The sequence below is a fragment of the Talpa occidentalis genome, unplaced genomic scaffold (genome assembly GCF_014898055.3).
Source record: "Talpa occidentalis isolate TD23 unplaced genomic scaffold, MPIMG_talOcc4v2.1 talOcc4.7, whole genome shotgun sequence".
NCBI classification, from domain to species: Eukaryota; Metazoa; Chordata; class Mammalia; order Eulipotyphla; family Talpidae; genus Talpa; species Talpa occidentalis.
This window is the reverse complement of record NW_023605083.1, coordinates 130,168,195-130,176,142: the sequence shown is the minus strand read 5'-3', so window position 1 is coordinate 130,176,142 and position 7,948 is coordinate 130,168,195. Positions and strand designations below refer to the sequence as shown.

Below are 7,948 nucleotides of genomic sequence, written 5' to 3'. Positions count from 1 at the left end.
AACCACTGAGGACTCTGAGTCCTCCTTTACCCAGTCTGCATGGGATCAGAAAAAATGCACTGTCTATTCCTGACCCTCTACAGTGACCCATAGCTAAGAATGACATTTACATTGATTGAAAATAAAACGAAATAAAAATATTTGATGTGCCCAGAAAATTAAAGTGCAATTCAAATTTCAGTCCCATAGGTTTTATTAGAACATGGCCATACTCACGCGTGTCTACCCTGTCTGTGGCTGTTTCTGTAGTGTAGTGACAGAGTTGAACAGTTGTGACAGCAACGATATGGCCTGCAGTGCCTAAAATACTTACTATTTGACTTTTCACAGATGTTTGCCTTGGCCTGCTCTACACATATATAATGGTGTATAGAAGTGATGATCGAGCAGCTACACATCACGTGTTTATTGCAGGTGTGTGTGCAATGACTTCCCCTTCAGCACAAAGCATGGAGCTTGTTAATTTTATTTTTTAAAGATTTATATTTGGCAAGTATGTTATTGTCTCCTACATGAGCCATGCTCTTGTCTATTATTCTAGATCTGGACTTTTCTATATGATAATGATGACCTGGAAGGACATTAAAAAAAATCTTTCCCATTTTACTGTATCGCCAGATGTCTGATGCTTTATAAATTAGGTAAGTAATTCACAAAACTGGTTGCAGATTGGTGTTATCAGGGGAACTTGCTAGGCACCTGGGCTTAACAAGGCAGGGTCAGGGTCAGGCACCGGGAGCTTCTGTTGGGTTGGTTTGCATTTTTTAAGTTCTGCTTGTGATGCTGAGATTCAGCTTGGTTTGGGATCTACAGGCAAGGCAGGCATTTCACTTTATTTCAGGGAACTGGAGCCTGTACTATAGTTACCTCCTGGCTCAGCCTTTCAATAGGTCTCGGCAAGCAGGCTGCTCTGCCTGGCAGAAATCCGTGACCAGAACTATTTGAGAGCAAACTAATTTCCCTGTTTTCTCTAACAGCCTACCTTCCTGAGCTCCTCCCACTAATGTGGGAGACTTTGTTCATAGGGGTGTCCAATCCAGTACTTGGCTGACGAGATAAGGAGATAACATACCCCCTGATAGCTGGCTTGATTTCCTTCTCCACCTTAACAAGTATTTCCCTATGAAAATATCCACAGGATATGGAATTCTAAATGAGAAAGAAGAGCCTTCAAGCAGGTTAGGATGAGTGCCTGTTAGAGAAATCCTTTTGTTCCTAACCAAATTTTCACAAGAGTCATGTTGACCTTAACTGGGTCTGAAAAGTCCTACCTGATTTTGATATAATCTCCACGAAAGGGGAGAAGAAATGAGCAGGAGATTTAATATTTGAGCTGTTAGGATGGAACCCTGATTTTTCTCCCCTAAGCTTTTAGGGTAAATTTCCCTAGCTTAGAGCCTTATGGAAAAGTCCCAAGGTCCCTTTGGCTCCTCTGGATGAAAAATTAGCTGCACATGCTCTCCGACACCCGTCTATACTCTGGCCCCTCATTAGTTTCAAATCTCAGTTTAATTTCCAGAAGAAATAGTTCAGGGTTTCCTGAGACTTAGCAATCGAATCTGACCCACAGCAGGGGGTCTCAGACCCAGACTGCCTTTTTCCTGGTCCCCAGTCCACTTCTCATCCTGCCCTTTCCAATCAGATTCACTGTTGCTGCCCTTAGGTTTGCAAAAGGGGACAGATCAGAAATTGTTTCCTGAAAACAAATGCTTCCATTTGCTCCCTTCCTGAAGCTTGTTTGGAAAGTTTTCTGGAATAGCTTTTTTGAGTTGATCTGTGGTAAATTGAATCATGCATCTGAGCTGTCACCTCAGAAAAAAATGATGCAAATTTGTGCTCTTTATTCATTTTATGAATAAATGAGTAGTTATGTGGCTACAGAGTTTGCTATGTGTGCAATACCAGTTTTATCCCCATTACAATGTCTCTGGTGCTTTTCATCAAAACTTGAAGCCCCTGTGGGGGTTGTGGGAGAGTCAGTCAGGGAAGAGACCCCAATGGTGTGATGAAGGGTGGAATTAGACTTTCAGTGCTGAACTTCAGTGCAGATGAGATGTTGCTGTATAATGAGGCATACCTGAAACCTATATAATGTTCTAAACCAATGCCTCCTCAATGAAAAAAATAAAATAAAAAAAGACTTGAAGTCCTTGTTTAGTTCATTTTGATCTCAACCTTCATATGGATGCTATGGGTTTGACCAAACTACAGTAAAATGAGTGGTTTGATTTCACCAGGATGCTCTAAGTTCTGTTTTCAGTACCAAGTCAAGTAAGTAGTAATTTTAAGAAAGAAGAAAACATCTGGAGGTAACACTGTTCATTTGGTAAATTCAGATAGTATTTTTTTCTTAAAAAGTGGGGTAGGATGGAAAGGCATATACTATACATTCTACGACTCTGAAAAAAAGTCTCAAAATGCTTCCTTTAAGGGTTTATTGACTTGATTATTAAGTCAACTTATTTATTCTCTCTGATGCTCATTTTCTTATCTAGGAAAGGGAGTTAAGAATACCATTACTGGAAGGTTCAGATGAGAATGAAATGGAAAAACAATATAATGTACCAAGTTTGAAATAAGAATACCTTCTCTACTCTACTGTACCCCCAACTCCCCCTATCCCGTGTCTCCATTCCAGAAAAACATATACTTCCATTGGGGCAGGTCTAGGCAGGTCTAGGCAACTTTATCCTAAGTTACATGTTCAATTCCTTGGAATCAACTCTCTTCTGAGGTCATTAATATAATAGCTTGAAGAGTTAAGTTGTCACAGCTGTGTGATAACCTTTGTTATTAGTTGGGGTCAGACCAGAATTCAGATAACCTGGACTGAGGATTTCATCAGTTATGCTGTCTTAATGGACACATTAATCATCTTTTCTTTTAAATTGTTAAAAAAAAAAAGGCATTTCGATAGCAAATTCTGGATGATGTTAAGACAAACTACTTTTCCTCTCAATCTACCAAAAAATAATTAAGTGGGAATGTTATGAAGAAACAATATATAAAGAGGACACGAGTGAAAGAGTGGAGCACCCCTAATGTTGCAGGGGTTAAGTCTTAACATTATCAAGCTATCTGCGGCCACTGCAGCAAATGTTTGATCCCCAGCCAGGGAGCTGCCCCACATGGTGCAGCAGACCTCTCCTGTCTCACCTGCTGCTCCCCTCAGCAGTGTATTTCAGTCAGTCTGCCTGTTCTACTCCCTACTCTGTCTCTGGTGAATCCTCTCACCCCCACACCTCTGGCCTACACCCAAGTTCTTGTATGCATAAGTAAATAAAAAATAAATCTAAAAAAAACAAAAGAGAAAAAGAGTGGTCTCAAGCTGCCTTGTAAAATGATGAAAGGACAACAACCATCTCTCATGTCTGAGAAAATATTCACACATCTAAAGTGCAATGCTTTGCATGCATAATTTGTATAGAAATGGGGAGGCCAACTGGTGAACATTCTCACTCGGCATTACTTCTGGAAATTTCTTTGACATCTTTCATCAAATAGATTTTATTTTCCTCCTGGCATTTGAGGCCTTGGATAACTATATTCTTTGCCAAGCAGAGAGACTAAGAAAAAACAGATTTTAGTGTCAGAGAGCTCTAAGTTGGATTCTGAGGTTTACCATTTATCAGACATGCTCAACTGGGCAAAGGCCTCCACCTTGATAAGATTATCCGTGTCCTCATATTTGTACTGAGAGTTAATGAGGTGACATAGATATAAATTTTGGAAGTAATAAGCTAATAAATATCGGTGCCATGCCAACGATCATATTTCAACATTCCAAAATATGGACATTTTTATTTTAGGCATTCAAGTCTTACTTTGCCTTCCCTGGACACACTGACTTTTTTTTCTTGCTGTTTATATTTGCTCAGGCTGCTCATTTCTCTGGATTTCTTACCCATGTCAGGGTCTTCAGTCCATAGTCAATACTGCATTTGCAACCTGTTTTAACATTTAAACTCTCTCCCACAGTGTCCTGGCTCAATTCCCTTTCATGTCTCCTTACCTGCCCACTGTTCTACTCACACTTAGGTATGGTGTGACCTAGAGTGTGACACTTGCTTTCTTTCTTTTTTTTTTTAATATTTATGTATTTATGCATGCAAGAACTGGGGTACAAGCCAGAGGTGCGGGGGTTGAGAGGATCCACCAGAGACAGAATGGGGAACAGAAAAGGCAGATTGACTGAAATATGCTGCTGAGGGGAGCAGCGGGTGAGCCAGGAGAGGTCTGCTGTGCCATGTGGGTAGCTCCCTGGCCTACCGGGGATCAAACTCATGCTGCAGTGGCTGCGGATAACTTTGTAGGTTGCGCCTTAATCTCTTGCACCACCAGGGAAACACTGTTGCTTTCTTTCTGCTTAAAATTATTGAACACACATCTTTCATTCTATCTAGACAATAATAATTTCACAGGTGAGCATATGTTCAAATGTTCTATTTCATCAGAGGAATGATATACTTAGAACCAACCTGCTCACATCCTAGGTAACTTTGAAATGTCCGTAGAAGTTAATTTGATTCCATATTAAAAATGAGTACAGAGTGAGCTATTGATCTTTCTATTTCTTGATTCACAACTAACTTCATAACTTACTTTAGAAAATTTTAGTTGAAAATGAGAATCTTGATAAAAAAATTGCCGCGATTATATATGACAACCAGCAAAACAATTCATTCTCAAGATATCAGGCTCATTCTTGAACTGAAGTTTGACTTTTTGAAGCTAAAAGAAGTGAAAGTGATATCCATTTACCCTCCCCAGGAGTTTGCATTTGTCCCTGGTCTACTGATTTGCAAAAACAAAAAGCAAAATGAACAAACAAACAAAAACAAAGAAATCACTTTAGAATTACACATTCATTCAATTCTTGCATAGTAACCTGTTGGTTATGATGCAAATTGGGGGATGCTAACTTGGTGGATTATCACTAAATGAACAAACTATGGTGGGAGTGATGTCACACTTAGATTTTGGTTGTCCTGATAACTCCAGCTCTCTTTTCCTCCATGTATTATTCCCCGGGATCCCACTTCATTTTTGATCCTCTGCAACCCTGAATCATGATCACTAGAAATGGACAAAAAGACTTATGTTGGGATCCCCTTGAGTTCAGGAAAAAGAAAATCTTGATACAACTCTCTTAATACAAAAGATTTTTCAATCATGTCATAAAATATCCAGCAATAGGGAAATACAGGTATAGTTACTGATGCTCAGAGTTGGTCTTCAAGGTTTTACATCCCTTCTGACTGCCTTGTCATCCTCCCTGTGTTATCTTTATCCTTGCCCAGAGCTCCCTATGCTTGAAAGATGGTGGCTATGGTCCCAGGGAAACCAGAAAGGGGCTGTCCTTTTCTGACTATTTTTAGTCACAAGAAACTTTTCCCTTTTTAGACTTTCCTTCCAACCTGTTGGTAAGAATTGGGTCATATGTCCCTTTTTTTAAGCCAATCACTCTCAAGAAGAAAGAATTACATAAGTGAGGTGGACTAAGCAGTATTCACCCCCCCCCTTATGACATATTGGAGGAATGATTACTTCCTCCAAAGGCAGGCTGGCTTGGACAGGCAGGGGGATGGGTGTGTGTGTGTGTGCGTGTGTGTGTGTGTAATATTATCCTGAAAGGACAGTGCCTGCTGGGCAGAAGAGAGTATTACGAAAGGGGCCGATGAACCTTGTCATTGAGATGAGTTAAAAAATAGTTCTGCTGAGAGACAACAAAGGCTAATTGACTTCTTGAAAGTCAGTCTCTGACCCTTCCTGAAATACTCAGGACTGTGTGTTTAGATGAGTAGATTCCAAACTTCATGTTGTTTCACTCTCTGTCTCTCCTCCGTGAGACTGTGATGTTGGTTCTCTGGGTAGTGTTACAGGAAGTGACATTGAATTCTTGCTGCTTGGACACTGCCAAACCCACAACCTAATGAATCGATGCTCTTTCAAGTTTCTGTTGGAAGCCTACTCTAACATGAACAACAGTAGCAAAACTATGCAAGACCTTCATTAAGACTCAAGTTTGATTTAATGCCAAATCCTCAAAAAAAAAACAACAACAGCAACAACAACAACAACTTAGAATTAAGGGAAATGGAGATACTCAGAAATTTAGACCTCATATTGAGCTGTTTTTATTGGATGGCATGATGCATGGATTATTTTCCTCTTTATGGAACAAAATATGATACCATACTTCTTTACAATTAAATTAAGGCTAAAGAACAACAAAGACGGTATCGTTCATATGATGCATTTGAAAGATACTGTTGGTGCTCCACTGAGTAGACTGTAGATTGCCTTCACTCTGTTGCTGTATGAAATGCCAAGTTTTCAGGACAAATCCTATTAAGGGGTTTTAGTTCCTGCCTGACATTTTCCTTTCTTCTCTTGCAGGTGCCACTGCATGGAGATACCTCAAGATTCTTCAGAGGATAGTTAAACTTCACTTAGAAATTGTAACCATTAAATCGGGAAATCAGTTCATTCTCTCATTGATTTATCTATCCTATATCTATTATATAACAATAAACTTATTATAACTGCCTACTTATTTGTCATCTTAAAGGTCATAAACTTTTGGTAAAACTTGTTCCTAGCTGCATCTTCAATATCTGACATATTTATTGAGTAATAAGTATTCAGTAAATATTTGTTCTGCATATGAACTCCTAGTGAACTTTTAATCTAGGAAAGAAGATAAGACATGAAAACAAATGAAAAAGAATAACATGATGGGTAGGGGCTGCCACAAGAGATGACCAAAGATTTATTGGAATTGTGAAGACAGAGGAAGATCCCAAGTATTACATTCATTCATGCTCTGGGAAATGGTATGTTCATCCATTTTTATCTATCTATCTATCTATCTGTCTATCTATCTATCTATCTATCTATCTATCTATCTATCTATCTATCTATCTATCTACCTACCATATCTGCCTGTCCACTTAATTACCTACCTACCCATCTAGTTGCTTAGATAGCATACTTTAGTCCTCTATTTAGAAGCCATAGCCAAACCAAGAAAATCAATTGCTAAAGAAAGCACTCACAGACTATAAATGTTCTACATATTTACTGGCAATGTTTACCCAACCTGTTTTTATATAAAGTACAGGTAATCTACATGAGTTTTTTACAGATCGTACATGGCTGGTTGTGCTTTTTTGTCCAGTTTAGCAAACACTCAAAATGTGAGTGTTTAGTGCAGTCACACTTAACATTACAATTGATTTGGTCATGTAGAAATCAACTGTCTGGCTATTTGTTTCTTATTTGACCCATATCTTGTTTCTTTCTGTTTTCTTTTCTCCTTATATGGTCTTTTATAGTCACTTAGTCCAATAAGTGTTGTGCAGCTTCATTTAACTTAAATAACAAATATAAGAACTGCATTACTCAAGTTTTCTATAGAAACCAAACTCTCACACACATACACACACAGACACACACACACACACATATTTAGAGAAAGAGAGAGAGAAAGAGATTTATATGAGTAATTGGCTCAATCTCCTGCCTATAAGCCTATAAACTGGACACCAGGTGGTATAATTCAGGTCCAAGGTCAAAGGAAGACAATGATGTAAATGCCAGTCCAATGGCAGAAGACTCATGTCCCAGTTCAAACAGTAAAAGAGTAGAAAAACATGACCCACAATCAGGGGAAAAAGCAGACAATAGAAATAAATCCCAAGATGATCTAAATGAGATATTGAAAATAACAGATAAGGACTTTAAGCATATATCAAACATTTATTTAAGAAATATATATATATATATATATATATATATATATTTATGGGGCCTTCCTGGTGGCGCAGTGGTTGAGCGCTGGGTGTTGAAGTTGCCCGCAGTCTCTGCTGCACTGGTTCGATCCCCGGCCGCCGGGTGAGGGTCCCACATGGTGCGCAGACCTCTACTCCCGCCTGCTGCTCCCCTC

At 39.1% G+C, this 7,948-nt stretch overlaps 1 long non-coding RNA gene across 1 annotated transcript; it reads left to right on the top strand.

Moving 5' to 3' along the window:
• Positions 1-336: 336 nt before the first annotated feature.
• LOC119232702 (uncharacterized) lies at positions 337-6,471 on the top strand. Its single transcript, XR_005122180.1, has 3 exons — positions 337-414; positions 542-641; positions 6,400-6,471. It is a non-coding gene; the product is annotated as an uncharacterized LOC119232702 (long non-coding RNA).
• The last annotated feature ends 1,477 nt before the right edge of the window (positions 6,472-7,948 follow it).